Consider the following 19,395-nt stretch of genomic DNA (forward strand, 5'->3'; position numbering starts at 1 on the left):
TTCTCTTGCTGACATAATCAGGAAGTGTATTGTTAGACAACATTGTTCCTTCGTTGATTTCACCTTTTGGACAGTCTTGTGGAAAATGTCCTGAATCTAGTTTACTAATAGTGTAGCAGCATAGCAAACCTGTTGTGCATTTTGTGATACAAGCACCAAATTTGGCACAAATGTACATTAATATGTTGCGAACATTTTCAGATATTGGGCCACTTGAAATTCTCTCTTTATGTCCGCCATATTGGATTTCAAAATGGCCGCCACTTGAAATCTACATTTGCTATTATCTCTGGACGTAATGCAGCTATTGACTTGATTCTGGTATCTAAATGTATGTTTTTGGGGGCAAGGAATCCAATGGTACCAATTTCAACTTAATATTATCTATCACAGTCTGTTATATAATTTTATTTGGAAATTATCTAGGCAAATATTGGATTCAACACAATACTTTGAAAAGAATGTCTTAGTTCTGTAAATGTCTTAGGTATAATACTGACATGCTACATGGTCTAGTATTTGAGGCTAGGTGTACTGGTATCTGAGGCTAGGTATATACCGGTACTGAAGATACGTGTACATAAACAGTGTCATGTTAACAAGTTCAGCATTGCCACAAGTACATGTATGTTGTTGACTCATCGTCATGTGCAGTCCCCTTCACCAGTGTAAGAAGGATGTTGTATGAGGGAGATAGCGGTACCATGGAAGGAGTCCTTTGATGTTGTTGCACTGGGGTTGTGATCTATGTTGTCTACAGCGGCAGTTGTAAACACTTTGCCACGCATCTTCGGAGGGCAGACCACTCGTTCTCTGTGAAACTGTTGGCAGACACTGTTGCCCATCTGTGCTGAGAGCTGGAGCACTCTATCATAGGAGATGCTCAGGCCAAGGTGTGACAGTCTGTCGACCAATTCCTTCTTGCGTGTATGAGCATGCAGCATCATCCCTATGTATATTGGAAGTGGGGTCTCCTGTGCAACACTGTGCCTGACACTGGTGGATGATGTGGTGCCACGTGTTCGCTTGTGTTTGATGCTGTTGAACTTCAGTATCTGAGCTGTGGCAATTGCTGCAGGGTTGGTGTCTGCCATCTGTTCCTTGATGCTGGGTCCCTCTAGGATCATACTGACTAGGGCAAGCAGCAACGGTGGCACAGATTCTTCTTGACATACTTCAGGGAATCCTGTGAAGGGCTTGGCTTCTCCAAACATGTGACGGCGAACAATCTGTGCAGCATGTGCAAGATGGACTGCATCACTATCACTGTCCAGCTCGCAGGCTTTGGCAAGAGCAGCACCGACATCTTCTTCAAATGCCATCAGGATGTCTCTCCCCTTGGTGTGTGCCCGCATGTCAGGAAACTGAGCCAACAGTCTCTGTTTCAGTCGTGTGGAGTGGACTCTCGTGTCGAGCTGGACTCCTAGCTGTTCCATTCTGGACTGATAGAGCTGGACAAGGTCAGCCAATCTGAATACTGGTGCCGTCTCCTCATCTTGTCTGGTTTCTTCAATGTCGAGGACGAGTTCAGCGAAGACAACTGCCGACATTGCTCGCTCTTGTTTTGTGTCCTGTGATCCTGTTGACTGGGCCTTTCTTGTGCGATTGTAAAGTCCTATCAAGCACCGTGGGTGATACTGGGCGTCCAACGCTATCATGTCCCCACCACTGAGACGGCCCAGCAGTTCTGTATCACCAAGAAGGGTTGCACAGGCACGCACCCGTTTGTCCATTTGGAATGTTGCAGCTTTCCGAAGACTGTCAGCCCCAGCAGGTTGTTCACAGAAGAAACAATTTTCTGGGACCTTCTTCTCTGTACTCGATGAGCGTGAATGTAACCTGGTGCGTTTGCATGCAGTTTGTTCCTCATCGCTCTCACATTCTTTCTTGAGTGCTCTCTTTTGTGCTCTCTGCAGTTTGGTGTTGTTGTACTGGAGCCTGCATGTCTGATGATATTTTGCACCGTGTGCAACCATCGCAGCTTCAATGCCATGACCATCATCGAGTCTTTCCAGGTGAAATGATCCTGGAAGCTCTCCAAGTTCACTGAATTTGACCAAGTTCTCTGCGAGTGAACTGTACCCACTCCCAATGTCTTTTCTCTTTGATTGGTCAGGTTTGGTCAGTGTCTCCGTCTTGTCCTCTTGACATATAAGGCATAACTTCCAGTCAGTTGTGGTGAGGTGCTGTGATGTTGATGGTGAAGTTCGCTCAACATCAGCTAGTCTGAAGCTCTTGGACATGGTGGAACTGTCTTCTGAATCTGCAACGATACAATGATATAATGTTAACATTTTGTTATATATATAATAGAGGGGTTTCCTCCGCCATACTAATGGAGAGGAGGATAATTCCTCTATATCGTAGAGCATTTAGCTTGGCACACTTAGGGAATTAGTTTTGTGAGATTATGCCGGAATTAAATTTTCACCCATACCGGAGGCAAGAAGAGAAATAAAATCACATGAGATTCTTTAGTTAAAAAATATTCCCAAATTTATTGAATATTTACAAAACATTTGAATTCATAAATTCTTACAATATTTACACAGCCAAGATTTAAATATAAATCAGTCTAAACTCTTATTAGGTTGGACAGTACATTTTCCAGACATACCCCGTTCTGTTAATTACAGCCTTCGTGTTAAATTCAGAACATGTCAAAACTGTCAGTGTGGAATACACACTTCACTCAAAATACTACTTTATATAAAACATTTCTAATTTAAAGCCTTATAGTAAGAATTTCAGATAAACCCCAAAAAAGTAAGACCAGGTTGGCTATTAGACAACCTGCCTCTGTCGTGCCCACCAGACAAGTGGTTTTAGCCAGCACACATGTGTATCAGGTAAGCTTGTGCTGAGTACATCATACCTGAACAACTCAGTGAGGCAGAACACAGCAGTGCACACCAGGGTGACCCCTTCAGTGCATAAACCAATTAACCTGTCCACTGCAGGGCATATAGAAATGAAGTTATTTTCTGCATATAATAATAATATAAGTTCAGTTCTATATAACAATTTCTGTTATCACCACTACCACTACAACTACCACTACTACAAGCTTTGTCTGGAATTTTGTGGACTAACAGACAAACAGACATACAGACAAGCTGGGATCAAAACATTACCTCCTTCCACCATTGAGTGTAGAGGTAAACATCATGGAAATTATATCATGCCCTAGATTTAATTCATGCTTACCCGTGTATTTGCTTCACTGGTTCACAAGGTCTTCTGCATACCTGTAATTCAGACTCTCGTCTTCATTGCTGACCACACAATGTTGTCTAGCTGAGCCCAGATTGTATGTAATTAACTCATTTATGTGGAGTCACAAGGTGATTTAAACACAGCCACACACAAAGAACACAGTTGATGTGGGTCAACACACATGCAGCCTCTCTACTCTTTTATTTGGGTCAGGGCTGTGATTAAAGACATGTAGTGGAGTCATGTTTGTAAACATTGTTAAAGACATGCTACAGTGCATTGTTAAGGAAACAAGACAGATGGAAGCCTATACAAGAAATTTCTGTACTCTAGAAACACAAAAGATGGCTTAAAGGGTCTAGGAAAAGGGGATTATGCATGTTTGGTATTTATTGACAATATGAATGTAATGTTACATAAAATATGCATATGAAAAACACAAATGAATGGGTCACTTTGTTTCCTAATGGGATATGAATTTATATTTTAGACTGCCAGTATATATATGAGCTTGTCTGAGTTGTTACTAGTGATTTAGTATAGTTTTTTTTATTATTTATATTTACAGAACTAAGACATTCTTTTCAAAGTATTGTGTTGAATCCAATATTTGCCTAGATAATTTCCAAATAAAATTATATAACAGACTGTGATAGATAATATTAAGTTGAAATTGGTACCATTGGATTCCTTGCCCCCAAAAACATACATTTAGATACCAGAATCAAGTCAATAGCTGCATTACGTCCAGAGATAATAGCAAATGTAGATTTCAAGTGGCGGCCATTTTGAAATCCAATATGGCGGACATAAAGAGAGAATTTCAAGTGGCCCAATATCTGAAAATGTTCGCAACATATTAATGTACATTTGTGCCAAATTTGGTGCTTGTATCACAAAATGCACAATTCTTTTGAATATTTGGGCTAAGCCGCCCCACTATCTATCTATAATTCCATTAATCTCTGTGTGTATGTGTGTATGTGTGTATGTGTGTTTGTATGTTTGTCTGTGACCGCTGTTTCTCGACAACCACGGGTCCGATATACTTTAAACTTGCCAGGTATATTGCTGGGGACCCGAGGATGTGCCTTTTCAAGGTTTGAAATTAATCGGACAAGTACTTACCGAGCTATGGCGATTTCTTTACCAAACTCCGCAAGCCGTTCGCTTTGGACCAAACCATTGCATGTAAATAGAGGGGGGGGATTGTCACCGTACTCGCAAGCCGTTCGCTTTGGACCAAACCATTCCATGTAAATAGAGGGGGGGGGGATTGTCACCGTACTCGCAAGCCGTTCGCTTTGGACCAAACCATTTCATGTAAATAGAGGGGGGGGGATTGTCACCGTACTCGCAAGCCGTTCGCTTTGGACCAAACCATTTCATGTAAATAGAGGGGGGGGATATAATTTTAGATATATATATAGTACGGGCATGCCCTAGTAAAGGAAACTTGTACAGTACATGGTTGAGTACATCATAAATAATTGTTGGGCTTAACTAAAATAACTGCTACAAATCTCATCTAGATTTATAGTTTTACATCTTTAAGTATCATTTTTTTAGATACTAGGGCATGCCCGTACTATATATAAGCTAGGACGTGCCCGTACGTGGGTGCCCGTTCCTTGCCAAAAAAAAAAAAAAAATTTGTGTAGGGGTGTGTGTGTGTAAACATCCTAGGGCGTGCCTGTACGTGGGTGCAAAAAAACATGCGTGCAAACAACAACAACAAAAAAAAACTTTGAAACCACGTGGCAGTAACGACCACAGAACCCCCCCCCCTCTATTTACATGAATGGTTTGGTCCATTCGCAACGACCACAGAACCCCCCCCTCTATTTACATGCAATGGTTTGGTCCATTCGCAACGCCAAAGCGAACGGCGAACGGCTAAATCGCCATAGCTCGGTAAGTACTTGTCCGATTAATTTCAAACCTTGAAAAGGCACATCCTCGGGTCCCCAGCAATATACCTGGCAAGTTGCAAGTATATCGGACCCGTGGTTGTCGAGAAACAGCGGTCACAGACAAACAAACAAACGTACAAACAAACACACAGAGATTACTGGAATTATAGATAGATACAGTACACCAATTAGTGGATTTCCACTATTGAGCCTCAAATTAGCTCATTGTATAGGCTGAGGTTTGTTTTGTTTTATCGGTCCACATGTGTGGCATGTTTGCTAACCAGTGTTGGTTGCATCAAGCGAAGCTTACAAACCCAAAGCTGCCCTTATTTTCGCACTCAATTTTTATGTTTTGTCTGTTCATTCCCCAATATCGTGTATCATGAGAATGGAACATTGTTGGGTCACCAAACCTGGCAGACATGATCGGGAGTGCCATGAGGGGGGGGGGGGGGGGGGCGATTTAAGGTGTGGGGGAGATCTTTGTAACAGCTTACATGATCGCAAACAAATTCAGTGCACATAATGAGGAGTAAGATGAATGAATGAATGAATGAATGATCGTTTTAAGGCCATTTTCCCCGCTAGAGCGGGGGTTAGCCTTGCGGGCCCCATGACAATCATGGTTCCCTGTTTGAGGCAGTTTTTACAGATGGTGATAGTAATTTAACAATGGAGGAGGGGATGAGTGTGGTGGATGGGGAAATGGAGGTTTTCTATAATCAGGGTTCAGCTTTTCACATCAGCCTTATGGGCCACAGTGCTACCAAACGTGGCTTGCATAAGGGCCAGCAATGGTGGATTTGCATAAGGGCCAGCAATGGTGGATAAACATCAAACCAACAATGGTGGATTTATGGTGAAAAAGTTATTTGCTTTTATATATAGATACATTTTTTTCAATTTAGGGGTGTGGGATTTGAAAAAGGGGGTGAGATTTGGGAAATGGGTAAAGGAGCCGTGTCTTTATCGTGGCTTGGGTGATTTGCTACTAAACTTGGTAGGGATATTGTGGGGCGCATGGCCATAGGGAATGGAGACGTAAGGGTATTTCTGAATGGGTTGGCGTTGTCTGTCTTCTTTATGAAACTGTATCAGCGTGGCATATTGGCACTTGTTAAAAAAAATAAAAAAAATAAAAAATATATTTCTTGCTCCGAAGGGATTGCGAGACTATTGCATTATGTGCGTCTGTCCGTGCGTGTCCATGTCTATATATTTTCACTTTAAATTGTGTTTTCTCTGCCACCACTTGTCCGATTGATGAGAAACTTTAAACATGGGGGGGGGGGGGGTGGGCTCCCCATAGCTCACATGGAATGTATGGCAACTTTATTGGAATAAATGGAAAAAATTGACCGTCATTCCTGAAACAGCTCAACAAAATTTTTTTAAACTTGGCATGTGTCATCAACTCCCCATGGAGTACATTGGCTGATAATGGCATCAAGGGTGAAGTGGTATTCCAGCCATAATTGGTTGAATCAAAATCCTTATCTGATGTACGACCCAATGTACGTGAAGAATTAAATTTACGATGTCATTGGTCACTTGGTCTGGCAGACATATTGGATTGAAAATAGATGTAAAATAAATCTTCTTCTCCAGAACCACTTAACAGGTCAATGCGAAACTTGATGTACAAGATAAACTAGCCATGGGGAATATATAGTTTGAGAAATTTTGAAAGATTGAAAAAAACATTGCCGAGTGCTGTTCCTTTTAATTTATTTATTTATTTATTTGCAGACAACCTGTAAATACCGTGTTGTTGGAATGTAGGAAAAAATTACATTACACCTGTGAGGTTGGCTGTGAAGGCTCGCATGCTTTTCTTGACGTGGCTGCTCCTGTAGAATTGTCTTGGTAATTTGCAAGTTGTATTTGCTTTTTTATATGGTTAATTTTCATGAGGATGTATTGCTGGACATATTATGATAAGATCGAGTGATGCTGTGTTTTTGTTTTTTTCAATAGTCTTTTTCTTAAATAAGAAAAAAATAATAGCAGGAGAGAAGAAAAGGCACGAAAGGAGAAATTGATATCCTTGAAGAACTTTAATAGTTGATAAGGATGGTACTTGGAGGATATTTATATTCCAAAGCTGGAATAGTTATCTGAAAAGATCTGATTGTCCATTTTCACCTGAGTAGTTTGTTTGTCAAACTAGGAAATACCACATTTGGATAAATTACACAGTCAGGTGAGAAAACTGATGAAGTTCTAAATTTGAGTACATAGTTTTATGACTGTTGCATGACTTTCAAAATGTCCCAGGAACACAAACGATACCTTATTTGGGTTATAGACGGGTCAATATACTGCCTGACCCCAAAAAAATTGCAAATTTTTGTTTTATGCTTATTTCTAGTAGTTTATGAAGTGGAAGACAACATATTAAAAGTTGGACAATTTTGACGCATGGGAAAGTCCCTCAGTGACGTCAGAAAACAAGATGGCTGCCGGCAGATAAAACGTAAAAAAATTGACTGATAATCATCAGACCACTAACAATTTAAAGTTAATTTTGCACCAATATTTGTATTATGATCGTTGCTGGTAGTTTATGCAGTGCTAATCCTGAGACCATTCGCAATTTAAAGTAAATATTTGCACAAATATATGTTCTTTGATTGTTTCTGCCAGTCTATGACATGGAAAGCAACATATAAAAAATTTGACAATTTTGACACATGTGGAAGTACCATATGCCTTCTAGTCTTAGATTCCAGTTTCATCGTCGTCCTCCTCCTCCTCTATGTCTGGTTCAACACTCATATTGTCACAGTTGCTGTCCTGGCAATGTCCACATGCACTGGTGCACTCTAATCCATGCTTCCTACATGAACACCTTAGTGTTTTGCACCCCCCTGAACAGTTGCAGTGAATCATCTGAAGTAGTATGTCTGGAGCAGGGCTTTTGTCTGTCATCACTGGAACAAGTTTTCCTCCTTCTACCTTCCATCCCCACTCCGTTTGCTCCATTCCACAACAAAGGCCCATCCATTCCATTACCTGGTAATAGGTCCGCAGAGAATGAAACTTGCAGGCAGCGGATGTGGGTGGCAGTCTTTCAGGAGTGACAAATGCCTTAGCCCTTGCAACCTTTTTGCAGAGAATGTTGTATCTGATCGATGCCAATGAGTCGTTCTGATTTGCTTTAAACAATGCCACCATTGCTCTGCAGCCTGCAGTTTCAATAACATCCTGACTCTGCTGTGGTTTACAGAACACCTTTGAGCTGTCTATCAGTTCCTTTTCTTTCTTGATGATTCTTTGAAACCCTGACTTCTTTCCAATCCCAAAGACACGAGACGTTGCGTCACAGCCAGTTAATGCATGAAGGAACAATATATCTCTGCAGGCTGCATTTCCAAGTATCTGCTGAAGGACTTTGATATTGTAGACATTTGATTTTGCCTTGTCAGAACGGAAATAGAGTTCAATGCAGTTTGTCTCCACCATATAGAAGAGCAGGAGGAGAAGGAGATCTGTATCTTCTCCAATGAGGGTTGTAGATCTGGAAGCCGCATTTGCGACGGCCGCTTTTGCAATCTCAACATCAGCATCTCCCTCTGCTTGGATCACCTCACAGCCTTCCTTGTGCAACACCTCTATAATCAACAGTATCATTGCCTGCTTGTTTGACTCATTCGACAGAAAGTCCTCCTTTTTCCCAACAAATTTTGTTGACTCCGTAATGTTAACCTTGGTGGCATTCTTGTTTCTATTCCGACGTTGATGAGAACAGTCCTTTGTGCTTGGCCCAGCCTCATAACCATCAAACACAACAGTAGCTTTGCCATAGTGTCGTACTGTAAATGAGGCATATTCATCTGCAATGGAACTGTAGGTGAATCCCTCTGTCCACTTTAAGCGGTGAATAAGTGATCCCCCGTCAAGAACATAGTGATCTGTTCCTGGAACTGTCTGGTTGACAGCATTGTCAGATTTGGTTGTAGCATAATTCCTTATTGCCTCCGCCAACTGTGGTTTATCTGGCTGGCGCAGGATGTTTTTTGCCTCAAAAAGAGACATTGGGTATGGGCAGAGTTCATATTTCATCACTTCACCTATCTGGAGATCTCCCGTCTGTGACACCACTAAGAACCTCTCGATTAGTAACGCTGGATCTATTGTGCGGTCCTCAGCAACTTTGACTGCCCTGCTGAATGCAAGTGTCTTGGCTTTAGAACTCCTTTTGTGTGAATAGGAGTAAGCTGGGTGATCATCCATCTTCTTGACAATGTCACTACCTACTTTGAATAGGTCATGAACATTGACATCCTCATTTGCAGTAACCCCTGTGATGATATTGCGCAATGACTTGTCATCAGAAAATGGTGTGAAGCTGTCCAGTTTTTCGGCAACTTTGCCACGATCAGCTTCATCTCGACTCACCCTGGATGTTGTCAACTCCTTATGTTGTTCACTTGTTGAGTAGCTACTCGAGGTCAGTTCTTGCATAGCAAGGTTGTAGGAGGACGATATGGTTGAAGACAGAGTCCAAACTGCTCTCTGGTGCTCTGACATCCCACTTCCTCGAGTCAGCCCCCCTTGGCTTTTCAGTGAGCGCATTAATGTCTGTTCTATCACAAGATCAGAGCCTAGGCCAGCCCAGTATTGGTCACTGCGCCGGATTACATGATAACCAGATTGGAACTTCTGATGAACCTCAGGGTTGTCATCCTCTAACGCAAGCATCTTCTCGAGATAGAGTCGAGCTGACTTCAGGTAATTGGGATGGCCAGCAGCTGCAAATATCGGCAAGCAAGCTGATATGGCTTGGAGATGCATCTCCCAGGACCCCGTCCGATCAGCTGCCACAAGTGCCCTTGCAATTCCCAACATACGCTGGTAGTTGATCCAAAGTGCACTGGTTTTCGAGTCCTTTGCAAGTTTATTCCTTTCCTGATTCAATCTATTGTCAATTAAATGAAATGAATGCACTCTGATTGCAACACAGACTCTATAGTGTCACTTTCGACAGTCTCCAGGGAAATGTACAGTCGCTCCAGTTCTGCCACTTGTTCTTGAAACCCAGGGTCAACTTCCACAATCTTGCCAACAACCTGACGTGTAAGACACTGATCCACAAGCAAATGGCCACGAAAAGCACGTTGCACCGCCTTCCCACTCAGCATGTGCACAACAGCATTTTGACCATACACTGTTTCCAGGATCTCTTTCAGTCCACTTCCATCCATCAAACTTCCAATGGCACCCAACAAATTCATTAATGTGTGGAAGCTCCCAAGCAGTAGCACTGCATTATGGATTGGGTTATCAGCAGGAAGAGCATTCACTATCTCAGAGGCCTTCCAAAACAGCGGTTGGTCAAATGTGATGATTGCTGGCATGTTGTGTTTTGATGCAAGTTTGCTCAGGTAATCAAGAGTTGACAAGATGCAGGTTTTGTCACCTGGGTTCATATCAATCATTGGGAGAAACTGTATTGAGGCTTTCCCTGGGTGATCACACTCCTCATGCAGAAAGTGCATCATGCCTTGCCAATTTGGTGCACTCTTTTCGAAGCAAAATGACATCTCCCATAATATGTCAATTGGGCGATCACAAATTGATAACAAAGGGAGGGGCTGAAATTTGAGGTTGCGGTTGACGTGCTCTGCATAGCGGTAATCTATTATATTGATCTTCGTCAGTTCGACGAGCTTCCTGTCAGACATTTTCTTTCTAGATATGATGTGGCTAGATTGACGCCCTGGTGTAATAGCTGCTATCATGCCCATCCCATGAAAGGTACCCTTTCCATCCAACGTTATGATGTTGTGGTCCACATTGTCTCCAGCAAATAACAAGGATGTATCAAGAATGTCGGTGTCACCTCCAAACACATCCGGAGCAAGAGAAGAGGCTGCATTTACTTCAAACCGTTGCACTTCGGAGTAAGATGAGGAAAAGCCAAAGGTTGATAGACTATCTATCAAGAAACGAGACCTATACAAGTGATGCATTTGCACTGCAAGACCAAGCTGCAATGGTGCAATTACAGCCCTTGGACGCACTGCTTGGATGACTGCTTGTCCAATACCAGCAACCTCCCTAGATGTATCTTTCCCGACCAAAAGATGCTGCAGCAAGAATCGCAGGCTAGTTGGGACATACCCCAATGCAGCAGTAAGGCTTAGGTCTGCAGTAGTTGGGTATGTATCCCCATGTGGTGCAACTGTTGTTTTTATGTCACTTTTTATTAGTTTTGCAGCAGTCTGAAGAATTGCACGTTTTTGTGCTTCTTCATCATCTTCTCGTGGTGCATTGTAGTGGTCACGGAGGATCTGGGACATTTTTTCTCTGAATGTCACAATGTCTTTTAAGCCTCTACCCTCTGCCATGAATATAGATTCACCATATCGTTTTTTAAGCTGTTCCTTCATGTATTGGTTCCCATATGCATTGGATTCACTATCGCCCAGGTATTGTTCCATTCTAGCCACGAGGTCTGTAATTGTTAACTGTTCCTCATCATTGTCTTCAAGAAAAGAGCACACCTTATCGAAAGCCTCATTCTGGTCACTGTCCTTAGGCCTTCCCATTTTTCGTCTCTTGTTTGACTCAGTCGGCTTGAACCGTTGTGGAATGTCTCGCATTGTGCGGAAATTAATGTTGCAGGACTTGTGGTACACACAGTCAGCTGCATGGAGATCACCCTCAAAATATTCAATGCGGCCTTGAACAGCAAGGGCCCATTCATCGCTCCTTGTTTTGCAATGAACTGATATAGTTTTAACAAATGCGTCAGTCTTCACGTAGCCAAAACTGGCTGTTTCTGCATGGCCTCGCTTTGGGCCCTCTTCCTTAACTTCAGTGCCGCAGAAAAGGCAATGTGTTTTACTGTCATATGGTCCCAGGGAAATGCGAGCACTCCTCTTGACTGATGGACCTGATTCCGCATGATCCTTCTTGGTTAAAGCAATGTCCTTTTTGTTTATGTGATTCACTCGGCATGATTTGTGAACACTGGTACCAGCTAGAATTCTGATGTCAACACCCCTTTCGGCACTTGCACGGTTGATGCCTTCTGCTCCTTTCTCACGAACTGATACTGTTTCCTCACAGTCCAATCCCCTTTGGCATAAAGGGCAGGTCTCTTTACCATATAAAGAGTTCATTTTCTATCTCTGAAAATACAAAAATGAGATCTTTTAGAACCATGCAGTCAATTTACATTGGCCATATACATTGAATGCCATCAGAGCATTCTCCGCCCCTGAAACTGAGATATTTATGTAAGATATATATTAGGAGGAAACATACTATGGAATAATCTGCATAGTGGTCATCCCATTGCTTTCTGCATCTGAAATGAATTATATACAAGGGCTCTGTTGCTTAGTCACAAGGTGCACCAGGAAAAGATATGTATAGTCCAGAAGAAAAACATACTGATAGAACCCCCCCCCCCCCCTTCCCCCAATCAACTGGTCCCATTCCTATTAAATAAATATGCATCCCCACAACTCTAGAACCTGGAAAATAAATACCATCATACACTACAGTTGTAGGAGTACAAAATACATGTAGAATATATGGGGCAATTGTATGCATAGGCCTACCTGTCTTTTTGCTACTGCCTTGGCCTTGGTTGTATTGTACTGTATCTCCTTGGTTGTATTGTATTGTATCTCCAATGTTTACCATACAACGTTGTCCAATTGAGTCCTAATTAGGTGTAATTAACTCATTCATGTGGAGTTGTTACTCAGTCAAGCTGCGCAACTACCAGTGAGGAATTAGGTCATTAGCCTACATGCTGGGAGGTCATATTGTTAAAGACATGTGTCAGGTAGCAGATGTAAACATTGTTAAAGACACGAAACAAGTGTTATAAAATGTTGCCTTTGCAGCTGGTCTCAGTGGAACAAATTAATTTATATAAACAAAAAGAAACAAAAATAAAAAACCAAAGACGTTTTCGACGTAGTGAATCGTGCATGGTTTTGTGACATTTTTATCATGTCAAAAATTTTTACTTTCCCATGGTCCATTTCTGTCCAACTTTTGATATGTTCCTAAGTAAGTCTTAAAATATAAGGAAATGCAATAAAACTAAAATTTGCAATTTTTTTGGGGTACGGCTGTTCTGGTTGTATATTGACCCGTCTATTATTATTTTAACCTTATTCACTTTCTTGTTTTAACCTATTTCGCTTATTGACTCATTTCCACTAATTCGGGCACTCTGAGCCTGCTGTTGCTTTTGAACACAATTTAGAGCATTCATACAAAACAATAAAATTGACGACATGTCCAAAGTGGTTAATCATAATTGTTGTGTTTCTGGATGCAAATCGGATAAAATAGAATATATATTGGATAAAATCAATAAAATTGACGACATGTCCAAAGTGGTTAATCATAATTGTTGTGTTTCTGGATGCAAATCGGACAAATCATATATATATTGTTACGGTTCGCGGTTAAGGGTGTTGTTTGCCGAGCGAAGGCACCGCGACCTAACAGTTTCTTTTCCCGATTCACCCAGACGTTGGCCGTATCGCGCCACAGCTATTCAATCAGGGAAACGACAAAGACGACGGATGTGAAGAAAAGGAATAAGAAGACGAAACAAAGGTTGAAAATACTACTAAATTTATTTACTATTTACAGGCTCAAAATAACCAAGGAGAAGGAAAGATAAGAAAATAATATACAGAAGCTTTTAGAGACACAGGGAAAATACTAGCTTATACAGACTTAATTACCTACTCAGGACAGAACAAACAAAACAAACTCATGTACGCAAATGGGGAACTTGCAGGCAGGAATGGCTGGAAGGAGAGGAAGGTCCGGAGCTGGTAGCACGATCGGCGCGTTCGGCAGCCGCCGTCCCTTCGCGGCCCTGCTCCAAACTGCCGTCCAGGCCCCAAACGGCTGTCGAGTCTTGTTGCTGCTGTAGACACTGCTGCTGGCGAGCAAGGTGACTAATAGCAGGCTTTGTGCTTCCCTGGATGATCCTCTGCTTTTGGACCTCACAACTCAGCCCTGCTCTGACGACCCAGCTCTTTCCTTTCCACCTCACCACGCAGCTCAGCTCAGCCTTTTCAGCTCATCTCTTGGACTCATCTGCTTGTCTCTCTCGGGAACGTCCCGCGGCGGCTTATATAGGCCCCGCCCCTCAACCTTCGCGAACCTCCTTGCTGTTCCTTTCCACACCCTCTCCAAGTCCAACCCCTTGTTCGTGGTTGGTTGAGTGGGGCTGACTCACTCCTCCCCTCTCTGACGAGGTGGGGACCTGCCTTTCTTCCCCAACCCTGCCTCGTGGTCAATGGCGTGGTCAATGGCGGCAATTGGAGGGGATGTAATTGGCAATCGAGGCTTGGCAATGACGAAAGGGGGAAATGGAGGTTTTTGTGAATGGGAATGAAGGGAATCTATCTCTTTTACTTGGTGCAATGGAGTGTCATTCTAATGGAAGACAAGGCCTTACTCTAAAACACATAATAAGGATATAAACTACTGAACAAGGGTTTTATCGTGTCCTTCAATGTGGTGTTTCATGGAATTAACTACCGGGACGCCCTTTTTACCATTACACAACTCCGGAGGCAGGAGGGGCCATAATCAACAATGTTACACAACAATTTACCACAATACAATACACACAATCAAAAAAATGCAATTCTCATATCCGCAACAATATATATATACAGTCACGTGAAAAAGTAAGTACACCCCATGTAAAGTTTTGACTTTTTCAACATATTTCAACATACAGCTATTTGATCTTCATTTCAACAATATTTATAAATAAAGGTGATATATTATAACAAATATCATGAAACATTTACATTTTGTTGTCCATTGTATAATTTAAATAAACATAAATGCAAATTTCGCATGTGGAAAAAGTAAGTACACCCCTACATTTATCACTACTTCAAATACCTAAAATTAGAATCGGGTGCACCAGCTCAGGTGCAAATGAATAGAACATCGTTAGAGAGGATCTTGGAGGAAACCCGTCTTATTTAAACCTCAGACATTTAGTTTGGTTTGCTCTTTGTTGTTGAAGTGTGCTGCGTCACCATGCCTAGATCAAAAGAGCTCTCTGAGGCCTTCAGAAAGAAGGTTATCGATGCCTACGAGTCTGGGAAGGGATTTAAAAAGATCTCCAAACAATTTGAAATCAATCATTTGACTGTCCGGAAGATCATCTACAAGTGGAGAAGATTCCAAACAACTGCCAACTTGGTCAGGCCAGGCCGCCCCAGCAAGTTCAGCCTGAGAGCAGACCGCAAGATGCTGAAAGAAGTCTCGAAGAACCCCAAAATGTCATCACGGGACCTACAGGTAGCTCTTGCCACTGTTGATGTCAAAGTGCACGAGTCTGCCATTAGAAAGAGGCTGCACAAATTTGATCTACATGGGAGGTGTGCCAGGAGGAAACCTTTGCTGTCCAGAAAGAACATCAGGGCAAGACTAAAGTTTGCCAATGAACACCTAGGCAACGACCAGCACTTCTGGAACAATGTGCTCTGGACAGATGAGTCAAAGGTAGAGCTATTTGGCCACATTACCAGAAGACATGTTTGGCGAAAACCAAAGACAGCATTTGACCACAAGAAACTGATACCAACTGTAAAGCATGGTTGTGGAAATATTATGGTTTAGGGCAGCTTTGCTGCATCAGGGCCTGGGCAGCTCACCATCATATAATCCACTATGAATTCTTCTTGTACCAGAGGGTGCTTGAGGATAATGTAAGGCCATCTGTCGGAAAGTTGAAGCTCAACCGAAGGTGGACCTTGCAACATGACAATGACCCTAAACTTACCAGTAAATCCACCAAGGAATGGCTGAAAAGAAAGAAATGGAGGGTTCTGGAATGGCCAAGTCAAAGCCAGGATCTAAATCCCATCGAGATGTTGTGGGGGGATTCGAAACGAGCTGTGCATGCAAGAAGCCCCTGAAACATCGCACAGTTGAAAGAATTCTGCATGGAGCAGTGGGCAAAAATTTCTCCCAGTCGATGTCAGAGACTGGTAGACAGTTATAAGAAACGCCTACTTGAGGTTGTTTCTGCCAAAGGGGGCAATCCCACCTATTAGAGCCAAGGGTGTACTTACTTTTTCCACATGCAAAATTTGTATTTATGTTTATTTAAATTATACAATGAACTACAAAATGTAAATGTTTCATGATATTAGTTATATTATATCACCATTATCTATCAATATTGTTGAAATGAAGATCAAATAGCTGTATGTTGAAAAAGTCAAAACTTTACATGGGGTGTACTTACTTTTTCACGTGACTATATATATATATATATATATATATATATATATATATATATATATATATATATATATATATACATATATACATACATATACATACATACATACATATTGTCGCGTAACCGTGATTAACACCACAGTTACGGATGACCGATTTGCGAGACTTTAACTCCCGAGGCGAACACTCAATGGCGGACTCAAGTTCAACACCAACGCGCGGAATGGCGGGGCGCAGCGAAGGCTCCGCAACCTTATCTATTAAAATCAAACACCCAGGAAAACTGCGTTCAGATATTATGTACAAAAAGTAATATAAGGGTTTATTAGGAAAAGTAAAGCCAGTGAAAAAGCCCGCCGGTAAATCTAATAATTCTAATAAACCTAAATCGGGACGTCCCCACACGACTGACAGCAAACACAAACGAGGGAGATTAATCACGAAAATAACACGTCCCGTCGTTCAAAATATACGCGGAGATCGGGCTTATCTGTCTTTGTCGTCTTGTATTGTTGGTGTCCAGCACCGCTCCTTCCGGCCCGATCGCACACCACGAGGCCCCTCGCGCCAAGCACCACGCGTCCGACGCAGGCCAGCGGCTCCACTTGACCAGGGACAGGAAGGACTCCTTTCAACTCCACTCGACTCGACGACGCGGGAGTGCTGGCAGCCAAGTGCCAACGAACTGCTCAGTGCCAACTGGGTGTGCTCGCGTGTGTCTCCTGCGACTCCCTACAACCCGAACTGCACTCGAACTGCGACTGGAATGGCGTGTCCTCTCCAACTCTCCACCACCGCTCAACTCTCTGGTGCCTGCCTGCGTCTCCCAGTGCCTGCCACGAACTCAACTCAACTCCTCGAACTGCGACGCAACTCTTGAAATGGCGTCCGACCGTCGCCTATATTGGTGGCCGATGACGTCACATTGCGCACTCCTCAGCCAATCAAAGCCTCCCGCGACTCCTGACATCTCCCCCGTTACGCGACCCTGCGGTCCTGGCATAACACGTGCCGGCCAGGTTTTTAGGCCTTTGGAGGTGTACACGGTGGCGGCCAATCATGGCGGTGTTTTTGACCTGGTTTCCTGTCAATTTAATACGAAGTCCTTGTCAGGGAAAGGGGATTATTTAATGTTGCGCTAAGGACCTAACTAATGTTTATGTGGTTTGCAGTGCCATAAAGGACAAAGGTTTGATTACTAGGTGATACTCACAGGGGCGTTACCTTTAATCCCTCACTATTTAACACTCGGACCTCCAGGTAGATCCACAATCATACATCTTACCCCGACAAACGCCTAAACATCAATAACTTATTACATGTAGAGTCCCTGTCACGACAGCCGAATACCTACCTATTCAGATCTACCTAGCTCTAGATGTTGCATTACCAAATTCATAACACAGCCCCCCCCCTGGAACCGTAGCTCCTGCAAGGTTCACCGCAGGGCTACCATTCCAGCCTTAACACTTACTGTCACACACTTAATTAACCTATGAAATAAATCAGGAAGGGCTGTGGGAAGTGAGTCGGACTACCTACCTACACTTCCTTAACATGCTGAACCCCTTAACCATCATGCAAGTATGTACATCTTCTTCGTTGTTCCTGTGGAGGGAGGAAACAACAACACACAACACTAACTTAACCACAAAACTTAACCATCTTTCCAAAACTCAAAACTCTAACCTTTGTACATACCCCGGTCTACAGACCGCGTCCCCCGGTGGATGCCACAAGACACAACCTTACCTGCGGGGCCATCCCCAATGCATCCCACTAAATTTCCACGGGCCCTGTCCAGATGTTACAGGTGAGTGACACGGCTCGGTGGATTTCGCCCACATTCATGCAACACAGACCCCTTAACCACTCATTCTCATTCCATAGGTCATCAAGGCATTTCAAAAATCAACAAAGCACTTATTCCCAATACACCCCCTGCAGGACCATGGCATTGATGTCATTCACGTGTGTGTGCATTCCTCAACTAGGCAGCGGGGAGGTACCGCACAAAAGATGGTGGGGGCGCATCAGGCTGTGGTGCCCGCAGTCCCAAAAACAAGTCAACCGACTTACAAATTCATTGCCCCCCCCCCCCTTTACCTCTTGGCCCCGTGACAGCCCAACAGCCCCTTTCCGCCGTTACCTCGCCGGTGAGGGTCTCCACACACACCAGGCTCCTTTGCCTCCTGCTTTCACGCAGCAACACGGGTCACCGGGGGACTTCCTCACCCCGCGGCGCCCAACCAGACCCTCCACCGACGAGCTCCAATTTCCAGTTACCACCGGCTGCCAGGGGTAATTGCCGCAGAGGGGGGCCCGCAGGCATCGCTCCTCAGAGCTTGCTCTGTACCTGCGGACACACACACCTTCCCCACCCACAAGACCCCAAAACACACTTCCTCCCCCGCTGCCATTCAATTCTCCACACAACTCAGCACAATTCAGTACAATTCCATAGATGGTGTAAAAGGTGTTACAAGGCTTGCCATGGCCTGCTACATGTGAAATTCCCCCAGTTCACATTTAAACCATCACATCTTCCCAAAAGCACATTTCCAAAAGCACAATTATCACCCCTCATTATCTCCAATAATCATCACACACTCTCCAGGTTCCACTCTCACGACCACATCAAAACACGTAACCACAATACAAAAACATACGCCACCCACAAGACACTGTGGCTCCCATTCCATCCCCTCACCGGCCATGTCATCACTCGCTCTCACCTCCCAACTCCAAATTACATGTCCCCAATTTCCCAAAGCAAATCCTGAAGCCTGGGACAGTACTCCTCAAAACACTCACCTCAAGTGCAGGTAGTTGCAGGTTGGTCAGGTCCAAAGTGCAATCCACCCATACAATTCCCAAAATTTCACATTGGGCCTACCAAATCCTTCCAAATTTCTCTTTTGTCCCCACTACACTGGCAGGTATGTGGATCCGCATCCAACGGTGATCATCACTACACAACTACCTGTGGCCACGACAGCTCTGC

The 19,395-nt window shown here is 43.3% G+C and overlaps 1 protein-coding gene across 5 annotated transcripts in view; it reads left to right on the forward strand.

Moving 5' to 3' along the window:
* LOC137432755 (nucleus accumbens-associated protein 1) overlaps positions 1 to 19,395 on the forward strand; it is a 151,598-nt gene that overhangs the window by 70,486 nt on the left and 61,717 nt on the right. The window lies entirely within an intron of this gene.

This window comes from Myxine glutinosa, chromosome 8 (assembly GCF_964187855.1).
Source record: "Myxine glutinosa chromosome 8, kmMyxGlut1.1, whole genome shotgun sequence".
NCBI lineage: Eukaryota > Metazoa > Chordata > Myxini > Myxiniformes > Myxinidae > Myxine > Myxine glutinosa.